Source organism: Scyliorhinus canicula, chromosome 1 (assembly GCF_902713615.1).
Source record: "Scyliorhinus canicula chromosome 1, sScyCan1.1, whole genome shotgun sequence".
NCBI classification, from domain to species: domain Eukaryota; kingdom Metazoa; phylum Chordata; class Chondrichthyes; order Carcharhiniformes; family Scyliorhinidae; genus Scyliorhinus; species Scyliorhinus canicula.
The window spans coordinates 288,370,846-288,383,321 of NC_052146.1; the positions used below are offsets into that span (position 1 = coordinate 288,370,846).

Below are 12,476 nucleotides of genomic sequence, written 5' to 3' on the forward strand. Positions count from 1 at the left end.
CCTACCCCCAGCCTCACAAACCTGTGTGACCAACGCCTGCGGGTGTGGCTTCCCAACTCACATCTCTTCCCATCAGGGAGATTGTGACACGGGGACAATAATAATAATAATCTTTATTATTGTCACAAATAGGCTTACATTAACACTGCAATGAAGTTACTGTGAAAATCCCCTAGTCGCCACATTCCGGCACTTGTTTGGGTACATTGAGGGAGAATTCAGAATGTCCAATTCACCTAACAAGCACGTCTTTTGGGACTTGTGGGAGGAAACCCACACAGACATGGGGCGAACGTACAGACTCCGCACAGACAGTGACCCAAGCCGGGAATCGAACCCGGGACCCTGTACTTTGTGTCTTATTCTGCACAATGTCTACAAGTGCAGATTTTAAGGGAGATTTTAATCAATTTTTGGATCCTGGAACTGTGTTGAGAGATTTCAACAGCAACGATATTGGATTTGGATACTATTTCCTTACCTGCATAACTCCCTGTTCTTACTCTGACTGATGGGGTGAGTACATTTTCCTGTTTGTCCACCAGATGTCCTTACATATGGCAGCGAAAAGTGGGCTAGTATGAATGCTGGCTACGTGGAAATTATCCTATATTAACAGACAGTACGTCTCCATTCACCGTGCAGCCTGAATAAACCAATATTGTTTTTGATTCGGACATACCGTCGCAGTTCTTTACTGACTAGCAGAACCATCAGAGCGCTTTAAAGGGGTAGGTATTTCTCACAATTGTAGCCCTGAATTAGACCCTGAGCAGACCCATACAGATGGGCATTGTCACTTTAAGATCATGCACAGTTTTTTGGAAACAGCTGCTGGTTGATTGTTGCTGTGCCTGACAGCTGGGTGAAGACTGGTGATGTGTGCATTGAATACTTCAGTGAAGCTAACTAGATTAGTACTGCACGTCCTCTGACTGAGGGTAAGTAAGAATACATATCTGCCTGACGCAAAAAAACGCCGACTTCATAAACGGGACTGATGAGTAATAGAACAAAGGGAAGAGTATCCACTAGACATGAGGAAAAGTAACGGTTGTACATGATCAGGAAGAAAGAAAAGCTTGCATTTCTACGGCACCTGTCACCAGGACACTGAGCGGCACTTTACTGTACTTTCTGAAGCGTAGCCAGCAATTTAATATTGGTAGGACAACAGCAGGTTTGCACATGGTAAGCTCTCACAAACAGCAATGATGCAATACTATCGCAACGAGGCAATACGTTGGTTTTTTTTCAGGGTTTCAGATGTTGTAAGGTGCAAGATGGCTTATGTGCCCCACACACCTCAGTACAGGCTGGTTATACCTGTTTGTATGCTCTATATTCTGTGTAATGAACAGACCACCTGTTTTAGCGATTTTGGTTGAGGAACGAATATTGGGACGGGCACTGAGAGAACTTCACTTCTCTCCTTCAGAGAGTGCGATGGGATTCAGCCGAGAGATTAGATGGACCTTGGTTTTAAAGCCTTCTCTGCAAGGTGACCTGAATTAAAATTCCAATACAGCAGCTGGGAGTATTTAAATTCAATCAATAAATCTGATGTAAAAACCTAGGCCGGGATTCTCCAATCCCGCTGCCAAGTTCTGACGCCTGCGTGAAAAGCGGCGTGAACCACTCCGGCGTCAACGGTCCTCAATTGTCCGGTATGCACTTGGCTTCCCATCTCCGCGCCGCCCCCCCCGGCAATATGGCGGAGCCCTCCAGGGGCCCGGTGCGGAGGAACATAGGCCCCCACAGAATCAGCCCGCCCTCCGATCGGTATGCCCCGATCAAGGGGAAGTGATTTTACATTTAGTTCACGCATGGTCCATTGGGTATCCTGGACTGGTTTGATTGCTGGTTTGATGAAAAGGAGTTTTCCAGATGATGTTCCCCCCCCCACCCTTTGGCTCTGGCTTTCTTTTTAATGTTTATTGGCCCTCCCAGCAGATCCCGTGGCTGTGAGGGAGGGTGTGGGAAGCATTTTGTTTCATCACTTCACGGAATGTGGGTGTCAGTTGCAATGTCAACTTTGATTGCCCATCCCTTGACAGCCGAGTGGCTTGCTAGGCCATTTCAGACGAAGGCCGATAACTTCAATGCTGTGTGACTGGGGTAAGGACAGCTTGCATCCTTCCCTGAAGGACATTGGTGAACCAGATGGCTTAGGTGGCACTCCAACAGCCAACCAGAAGTGGGTTAGGAGGCGGCAAGGTTGTTTGATCATGAGTGCGGAATGGAGCCGGCCTTCCTGGCTCCCCCCATTCTATTATCAAACTCCACAGGGGAGGAATAGAGACCGGCCCTCATGGCCACTGAAGGGCCTCATCCCACTTCTGTTGGAATTCAACTAGCAGCTATTGGGGAACTCGCCATGTGAGATAACAGTTGTTTACTACTGCGGGGGAGGGCTGGTGATGATTGAGACCCTCATAGCCAGGTACTCTGCGCCTGCTCAAGGGATCCGGCAGGAACAAAGAAATGGCTGAGGAACTAAATTTGTACTTTGCTTCTGTCTTCAGAAAGGAAGACATGAATAATGTACTCGCGGTTCTGAGAAACACAAGTTTCAGTGAGGAGCTAAAGGAAATTAGCATTAGTAAAGAAATGGTTTGGGGGAAATTAATGGGATTGAAGCGGATAAATCTCTAGAGCCTGATAATCTTCATCCCAGAGTACTTAAGGAAGTGGTCCTGGAAATAGTAGATCTATTGGTGGTCATTTTCCAAAACGTTTGGACTCTGGAATGGCTTCTACAGATTGGAGGGTAGCTAATATAACCCCGCTATTCGAAAAAGGAGGTAGAAAGGAAACAGAAAACGTCGGTAGTAGGGACATAACACAGCATTTGCAAAGCCATGGTGTAATCAGAAAAAGTCAGCATTTACAAAAGGGTAGTCATGCTTGGTAAATCTACTAGAATTCTTGGAAGATGGAACTAGTAGAATTGACTAGGGAGAACCAGTGGATGTGGTTTATTTAGACTTCCAGAAGGCTGTCGACAAGTCATCACATAGCAGATTAAAATGTAAGGTTAAAGCGCATGGGATTGCAGGTAGTGTCCTGAGATGGATAGAACGTTGGTTCGCAGACAGGAAGCAAAACATTGGAATAAATGGGTCTTTTTCTGATTGGCTGGCAGTGACTAGTGGGGTACCACAGGGATCTGTGCTAGGACCCCAACTGTTCACATTATATATTAATGATTTGGACGAGGGCTCTAAATGTATTAGCTCCAAATTTGCACATGTTACAAAGTTGGTGAGCTGTGAGAAGGATTCGGAGATGCTTCAGTGGGATTTGGACAGGCTGACTGAGTGGGCATGTGCATGGTAGATGCAATATAAAGTGGATAAATGTGAGGTTATCTGCTTTGGTAGCAAAAATTGAAAGGCAGATTATTATTTATATGGTGTAAATTGCGAGAGGTGGATACTCAGCGAGACCTAGATGTCCTTGTGCATCAGTTGCTGAAAGTAAGCGTGTATACAGCAGGCAGTAAAGAAGGCAAATTATATGTTGGCCTTCATAGCGAGTGGATTTGAGTATTGGAATAGGGATGTTTTACTGCAATTATACAAGTGGTTGATGTGGCCACGCCTGGAGTATTGTGTGCAGTTTTGGTGTCCTTATCTGAGGAAGGATGTTCTTGCTGTGGAGGGAGTGCAGGGAAGGTTTACCAGGCTGATTCCTGGGATGGCAGGACTGTCGTATGAGGAGAAGCTAAATCAGTTAGGATTATATTGATTGGAGTTTAGAGCAGTGCGAGGGGATCTCATAGAAAATTCTAACAGGGTTAGACAGGGTAGATTCAGAAAGAACTATGGGTCATAGTTTGTGGATAAGGGACCTTTTAGGACGGAGGTGAGGAGAAATTTCTTCACCCAGAGTGTGGTGAATCTGTGGAATTCCCTACCACAGAAAGTAGTTGAGGCCAAAACATTATGTTATTTCAAGAAGGAATTAGATATAGCTCTTGAGGCTAAAGGAATCAAGGGACATGGGGGAAAGGTGGGATCAAGGTATTGAACTTGATGATCAGCCATGATCATAATGAATGTCGGAGCAGGCTCGAAGGTTCGAATGGCCTCCTCCTGCTTCTATTTACCATGTATGTTTCTATGTAAGTCACTCTCCCTGCCCTTTCTATCGACGCCCCCTCCATTCCCTTGCTGGTGTCCTGCTCCCGGTTACCGCAGCCCACCCACATTTGCCTCTCTCTCCCGGTGAAGGCCCCAGTGCAGTACTGGCAGTGGCCACCGGTGTCAGTAGTGTTGCTGTACAGGAGAGCTGCCCACTAGGGGGTGTGGACAGCCCAAGGGAGTGGGATTATCTCCTTGGACCAGGTATGGTTAGGAGGCCCAACGCTGCCCATATATCTTGCCTAATTGTTACAAATTCCACTGGGACTTCAGAAAATCAACGATACAGGATTCTCACTGGTTTTCTAACCTGCTCTTCTTCAATATAGGATTTGAGAGCAGATGGGATGATAGTTTAATACCTCATGTGAATAGCGACGCCTCCGACCGTAGAGCACTCCCTCCTACTGCACACAGGTGACAGGTTAGGTTGTTGAGCTCAAGTGTCTGAAGTGGGACAAACTTCTGGCTCAGCACCGAGAGTGCTCCCAACTGAACCACAGGTGACACTGGGTGGTAACTTAAATTTAACGGGAATAACAATTGGGGGAGATGTAAAATGGAATATCAACTCACTATTACTTGACTTACACTGTGGGCTTAAGTAGGGTGCTCTTTCCAAGGGCTGATGCAGACTCGATGGGCTGAATGGCCTCCTTTTGCACTATATTCTATGATTCCACAATCTCAGTCTAATGCACATTACGGTTCTCTGTGTTAATTTTTAGTTATCATTTGACTTTCCAGCTACAATCTGATCCAAGTCTTTCTGCAATGGTTTACTTGAATCCTCTCTTGCTCATGTCGTAGAATCATCAGCAGAGTTGTCAATAATAGATTTTGTTTTGGCATTCAGGGCATTCATGTAAATAGAAGGCAGAATAGGTCCAGTCATTGATGCTTGTAGGATTCCATTCAGCGAGAACTCAGAGTCTCGCATTACATGTCTCATTTTACTGTTCACCAACTCGTTATTAAGCCCCATGTTTCATCTTGGATTTTTGTGCCTTTTAGCTTAATTAGAATTCTTTCATGTGGAACTTGTGTGAATACCTTCCTGAAAGGCTTGAAAAGTATGCATAGGGAATTCCACTGTATACTCTTATTTGTGACATACTTAAAAAAGTTGGGAAGGTTTATAAGGTAGGCCCCTTTCCTTCTCAACCCTTGATAGCCATTGGCACTGTTGCAACAGAGTTTCTGTCCAGGTTATTGTGGAAAATTGGGAAAGTTAACATTCCAGGTATCTCCATGTTCCCTCTGTTCCCTATTGGTACTGATAGCCAGTTAACCTGGAATTTAATCACTGTTGTCATTAGTCTCTCAGATTTTTACTGTAGGCAGGTGGTTGACTTCAGGTGGGCATTTACTTGTGTCCCTATAAATAGATGCAAACTGAAAATGGTTGATGGGATAGGAGATGTATGCTTGTAATGTGTAACTCTGTAAACACATGCTGATAAAAGTGTGCAAAGAATGGATCCAGATCTATCCTTCTCCAACTGACTTCCTGGAATGCAGGAAAACACCCATTACCTCTACTGTACAGTAAATGCAGATGATCTTTATTTATAAATAAATAAACTGCTGATTATTGCTTCTCGGTCTTTAGGCTGAGATCAGGTGCGATATCTGTTTTTTGGATCAAGTTTGCCCCTCTTGTGGAGACCATGAATTGGATTCAATTTGTATTTGAATAGATTTTTGGAGTAAGCAAGGAGATGGATTAGGGTCTTGCCCCATCCATTCTTCTCTCTTGGGCCATGTCTGAGGTGTTCAAGTCAGGCGACCCTGACCTATACAGGAAATCCAGGTACGACCTCCGCAAAGTCATCAAGGATGCCAAGAGAGAATATCAGACCAAGCTAGAGTCACAGACTAGCGTCACGGACTCTCGTGGGTTGTGGCAAGGCTTAAACAACTTAACGGCCTACAAAGCGAAGCCGAGCAGTATCTCCAGCAGCAGTGTACCCCTCCCCGATGAACTCAATGCATTCTATGCACGCTTGAGCAGGAAATCATCAAACCGCTGTCGACTGCACCAGGAGCCATGTACACACCCATGCCCACCGTCACAGTTTCCAAAGTCAGATCGGCCTTCTTGAAAGTGAACTATCAGAAGGCAACGGGTCCAGACGGGGTCCCTGGTCCTGCACTCAGAACCTGTGTGGACCAGCTGGCAGATGTGTTCACGGACATCTTTAACCTCTCCCTACTCTGTTCCGAGGTTCCCACCTGCTTCAAGAAGACCACCATCATACCGGTGCCAAAGAAGAACCAGGCAACGTGCCTCAACGACTACCATCCGAGAGCCTTGACATTGATCGTAATGAAATGCTTCGAGAGGTTGGTCATGAGGCACATCAACTCCATACTCCCAGAATGCCTGGATTCACTACAATTCGCATACCGCCACAACCGGTCCACAGCAGATGCCATCTCCCTGGCCTTACACTCATTCCTGGAGCATCTCAACAACAAGGACTCCTACATCAGATGCCTATTTATTGACTACAGCTCCGCCTTCAACACCATAATCCCAACCAAGATCATATCAAAGGTCCTCCCTCTGCAACTGGATCCTCGACTTTCTGACCCATAGCCCACAATTAGCAAGGATAAACAACACCTCCTCCACGATAGCCCTCAATACTGGGGCCCCACAAGACTGCATACTTAGTCCCCGTACTATACTCCCTGTACACACACAACTGCATGGCAAAATTTGGCTCCTAATCCATCTGCAGGTTTGCTGAGGACACAACTGTAGTGGGCCGTATCTCAAACAACAATGAGTCAGAATACAGGAGGGAGATAGAGAACCTAGTGGAGTGGTGTAGCGACAACAATCTCTCCCTCAATGTCAGTAAAACTAAAGAGCTGGTCATTGACTTCAGGAAGCAAAGTATCGTACACACCCCTGTCAGCATCAACTGGGCGAGGTGGAGATGGTTGACAGATTTAAATTCCTAGGTGTGCACATCACTAAAAATGTGTCCGGGTCCACCCACGTCGACGGTACGACAAAGAAAGCACAACAGCGCCTATACTTTCTCAGGAAACTAAGGAAATTTGCCATTCCACATTGACTCTGACCAATTTTTTTACAGATGCACGATAGAAAGCATCCTATGTGGCTGCATCACAGCCTGGTATGGCAACTGCTCGGCCCAAGACCGTAAGAAACTTGAGAGTTATTAACACAGCCCAGTCCATCACGCAAAGCCAGCTCCCATCCATTCACTCTGTGTACACCTCTCGCTGCCTGTGGAAAGCGGGCAGCATAATCAAAGACCCCTCCCACCCAGCTTGTTCACTCTTCCAACTTCTTCCATTATGCAGGAGATACAGAAGTCTGAGAACACGGACTGACAGGTTCAAAAACAACTTCTTCCCCGCTGTTACCAGACTCCTGAATGACTGTTATGGACTGAACTGATTTCTTCACACATCGTCTCTACTGAGTAGTACTGCACTGTTGTATGCTTCACGTGATGCCTGTGTGTAGTTTATGTTTTCCCTATTATGTATTTTCTTTTCATGTACGGAATGACCTGTCTGAGCTGTCCGCAGAACTATACTTTTCACCGTACCTCGGTGCACGTGACAATAAACAAATCCTTTGTGACTCTGAGAGAGGAACAAATGCGAGTTGATGCATTTTTGAGCATCAAATCTAGGTATGAATTATACTGTAAATGGCAGGAACATTAACATACAGAGGAATCTGGGCGTACGGTCCACAGTTCACTAGAAGTGTCAACACAAGTGGCCAAAGTGATTAATAAGGCAAATGACATGCTTTCCTTCATCAAGCCGGGCCACTGCGTACAGGAGTTGGGAAATCATGTTGCAGCTAATTAAAACCTTGGTTAGGCCGCATTTGGAGTGTTGCGTGCAGTTCTGGTCACCACATTATCAGAAGGACGTGGAAGCTTTGGCGAGAGGGCAAAGAGGGTTCACTCGGGTGTTAGCTGGTCTTGAGGTTGTGAGGAGAGGCTGAGTAAACTAGGATTGTTTTCACTGGAAAGACGGAGGCTGAGGGGAGACCTGACAGAGGTCTACAAAATTATGAGAGGCATAGACAGGGTGGATAGTCAGAGGCTTTTTCCAAGGGTGGAAGTGTCAATTACAAGGGGGCACAGGTTCAAGGTGAGAGGGGGTGAAAGTTTAAGGGAGATGTGTGTGGTACGCTTTTCGTGCAGAGAATGGTGGGTGCCTGGAAGGGGCTGTCAGAGGATATGGTGGCAGCAGGCACATTAGCAACATTTAGAGGCATCTGGATGGATACATGAATAAGGAGGAAATAGAAGGATACTGACTAGTAGGTTCTTTTTCCATTAGGGCATCATGATCAGCACAGGCTTGGAGGGCCGAAGGGCCTGTTCCTGTGCTGTACTTTTCGCTGTTCTTTGAATACATTTTATTTTAAAAGTAAATGCAGGTGATGATTTGTTTTGCGTTTGCTCCATTATTAGTGACTACGTTTTAGCTGCACTGTTTGTAAAGTGCAGTGGGTGGGAGGTCCTGTGGTCATGAGAGGCACTAGAGAAATGCTGGCGGCTATCCCGATCACTTGTAAAAACCAGTTCCATATGCAAATTGACCCTGGTGGAGCCGTAACTCTGTCAGAAACCTGTATTGTACTGCAAGAGCTGATTTGAATTCTGGCACATTTCTTGCTAGGGTATTTCCAGCTTGCATCCGATTGATTGAAGATAAAGCAATCACCATTTAACTGAGGGACTGAGAAAGATCCTGATTAAATTGGAGGTATGAATACTTGCTGCATGAGAGAATTGAGCTGGACTGAGGATTTTCTGTTTCACGATCAATTCAGTGTATCGCAGTCACCCGTTAAGCAACTTTACTTAACGTGTGCATGGTGCGTCAAGAGAATTAACCCTGACCCCACCAGGTGCTCCCTTCAAACACGAGTCCCCATTAGGAGTGTGTGATTGGTGAATTTACTCTTTTGGTTGCTCGTTTGGCATTTTCAAAAAGCCATGGATGACCTGAAACCCACAGTTTGTTGTGTTTGGTCTTCTGTGTCATGTGAAGGAATCCATCAAACACGTAGATGTGTCCAAACCAGGATCTTTATTGAATCACACGTGGTAAGATAATGATCTGTTACAGAGAAAGTTATCATGCAGTTTATTTGTACTCCTCTGGAACCACACCAACACCGACTGTTCACCTGTATGTTTTACTATCATCTCCTACAACCATCAGGTGATGGTTTATTTGTGGAACTGTGTGGAAAGAATGATTCGCTCCGGGAGTGATTGCATGAAGAAATAGGGATTCAGGGTGGGATTCTCTGTGCCACGACTCCTGGAATGCATTCCCCTGATGGGACAGCGAATTGGGTGTCAGGGGAAAATTGGGATCGGCACCGGGTGCTGATCCAAACGCAATGTTCCGAACCCCTGCTGGTGGCGTCAACGAGGTCCACGGTGCGTGCTGGTGGTAGGATGTAAATAAATGTCAGTGTGTCTCAATGGCTCATTTGCACCTATTTAGCGGGCCTGGCACCCTATGCTCCTTAAGGTGGCATGGTGGCACAGTGGTTGGCATTGCTGCCTCACAACTACAGGGACCTGGGTTTGATTCCGGCCACAGGTGAATGTCTGTCAAGGTTTGCACATTCTCCCCGTGTCTGTGTGGGTTTCCTCCGGGTGCTCTGGTTTCCTTCTACAGTCCAAAGATGTGCAGATTAGGTAGATTGGCCATGACCAATTGTCCCTTAGATTAGATGAGGTTACAGGGATGGGGTGAGGGACTGGCCGAGGTTGGATGCTCTTTCAGAGGGTAAGTGTAGACTTGATGGGCTGAACGGCCTCCTTCTGCACTGTAGGGATTCTATGATTCCTTCCGTGATTCTCCGGTCCTCGTGGCGGGAATAATGTGGGCATGGATCATTTGTGGTCTTCACCAGCATGTCTCTGGTATGGTGGACTTTGCGGTGGGCCAATAGGGCAACGGTTTCCACCTTGGCCCACCATGAGGTCCGCCATGGCAGTGCCATGCTGGTAGAGACCAACCGAGCACATCTGAGGACCAGCCCTCTCCAACGATGCACTGCCTGCCCACACCCCCTCTACCAGACCCCCCCTCCAAAGACCCCACAGTGACCCCCACAATGCGGGACCCCACAGGGACCCCCTTTAATTGGTGAACCCCCCCACAGGGGCCCCGTAATAGGGGGACTCTCCACAGGGACCCTCTACCTAAAGGGACACTCCACAGACCCCCCCCCTCACACAGACACCCCCCCCCTCCCACAGACACCCCCCCCCCCTCCCACAGACACCCCCCCTCCCACAGACGCCCCCCCTAAGAAAAGAGGCCACGGTCTGGACGATAGAGAGCAGTCCAGACAAAAGCAATGAGAGGAATTACAGGAATACCACTTACCTTGAAGATCCACATAGCCATTCCTGGAAGGAGATCAGCTGCGACCTGCCTTTGGTTTCCTAACATCCATTAGCTGCAAGCCATTCATAGCTTTCTAATAGTGATTGACAACTTCTACAAACCATCTGCAGCTTTGACTCATTCATCTCCCTTCATGGTCCAGTGGCCTAAGTAAGAGGTGAAACCCCAATATTTGTAAACATTGACAACATAAAAGAGGTAAATGCAGTGAACTCAAATGCTTGAGTGATTGGAATGCACTTACCTCTCTTTTCTCACTGTGAGAGAAAACTGCCTTTACTTGTGGACAGTTCAGACATCAACACTCTGCTCCAAAGCTTTCTCAAAATGTCTCTCAACCCCTGAGCTCCACCCTGCAATAACTTCATCTCCCCAAGCTGAAAAAAAAATAACTCTCCAGGGACTGGATGCATATTAACTCCCCAGGGACTTGCTCCAGTCAAATCACAGTGCATCAGCCCAGACTGAAAAACACATTCCTCTGGTCAATTTCACCTTCTGGATCCTGAAGCTCTCAGGCCCTGCAAAAAAACCCAAAGTCCTTGTTAAAAACATGACCACTGCAGTCAAACACACTATAACCCCAGGCTTTTAACCCTTAAATTGCCCTGATATTTGAATTCAATATTCCTAAACTCCTCCGTTTGACACAGACGGATTATAAATTACATTTCGACCAGCTGTTCATATTTTCCATCATTATTCAAGGCCGGAACTTGATGCTGGAAGAATGTTTGCCAAGTATGAAGCATATGTACAAACATTATAAGTATCTCTCTCGTGGCTGCCAGCCATAAATCACTGTTGGTAAAATCATATGTGCATTCATGACTGTGAGCGACTGCAAGCTTGTGATTTACACAGAGTGGCTTTTGTTGGTTTAGTGTTTTTCTGTTCAACCAAATCTTATTAAGTTCTTATTAAATTATTTCAAGGTCCAGGACCTGGAACCAATGGATTCCACCTCCCTATGTAGGTAAGATTATACCAAATGCTGAAAGTGCTTTGAAAAACACAAGAGTGCATTGTTGCTGTTAAGACGTGCAACATTTCCTCATGACCCAGAGCACGGGCAAGGGGAAGTGAAAGCTATCTCAGCTCCTTACCAAGAAAAGAAAAGCACGGCGGCTACTGAGATGTTTAACTGAAGCCGACTCGTGGATAGTTAAAGACATGGTCACTCAGTCGATGCCAGCAATGTGTAAAGGAGCCGAGACACCCCGAGCTTGATTCAGGAACCCTGTAACTAAACTGAGGTAGATAATCTCAACGCGTGTGGAAACACAATAACTTCAACACTTAGCATTCAGAGGCAAAGTTCACTGGGATTCCTACTTCTCATCACTATCCAATGGTTTGTGTTAGCAAGTAGCAAAAATTAGAGTCCATTTGTATTCTAATTGGTAGAATGTGACGAGTGTAGAAAAAAAAGCACAAAGGGACAAAGAGACGCAGGCAAATTCATGTGAGTGGGCAAAACTGTGACAGGTACAATTCAATGCGGGGCAGTGCAACATCTCCCACTTTGGATCGAAGACAGAGAAATCGGTATATTTCCTTTGTGACTGAGAGAATAGAAACTGGAAGAGCGAGTAGATACAGGTGTTTGTGCGCACAAATCACTAAAAGCTGGTGCACGGGGACAGAAATAATCCCAAAGGCTAAAGGAATGTTGGCCGTTATTTTTAAGGTGGTCATTGAGGAAGTGATGCTTCTGTTGTACAAAGTCCCATTTAGCATATTGGGTTCAGTTTGGGAACCAGGCTTCAGGAGGGCTATTTGCGTTTGGAGGAAGCACAGTGCAGATTCACTGGAACATACTAGGGTTTACATGGTTTACTGATGAGAACTATTCCATAAATGCGGTTTGTATTCCTTGAGTTTAGAATC

The 12,476-nt window shown here is 46.1% G+C and overlaps 1 protein-coding gene and 1 non-coding gene across 6 annotated transcripts in view; both read left to right on the forward strand.

The window, feature by feature from the left end:
* The window catches only part of rasgrp3 (RAS guanyl releasing protein 3 (calcium and DAG-regulated)), a 207,509-nt gene that overhangs the window by 64,227 nt on the left and 130,806 nt on the right, over positions 1 to 12,476 (forward strand). The window contains exon 1 of one of the 5 annotated variants that reach the window (XM_038814944.1): positions 918 to 941. The exons of 3 other annotated variants lie outside the window; for them this stretch is intronic. The gene's annotated coding sequence lies outside the window, so the exon portion shown is untranslated. Of the gene's footprint in view, positions 1 to 917; positions 942 to 1,036; positions 1,192 to 12,476 lie in introns of those variants that run through there. One more of the 5 variants, XM_038814936.1, reaches the window with a different exon arrangement.
* On the forward strand, positions 5,739 to 5,925 carry LOC119978368. The gene has a single exon (XR_005463430.1). It is a non-coding gene; the product is annotated as a U2 spliceosomal RNA (small nuclear RNA).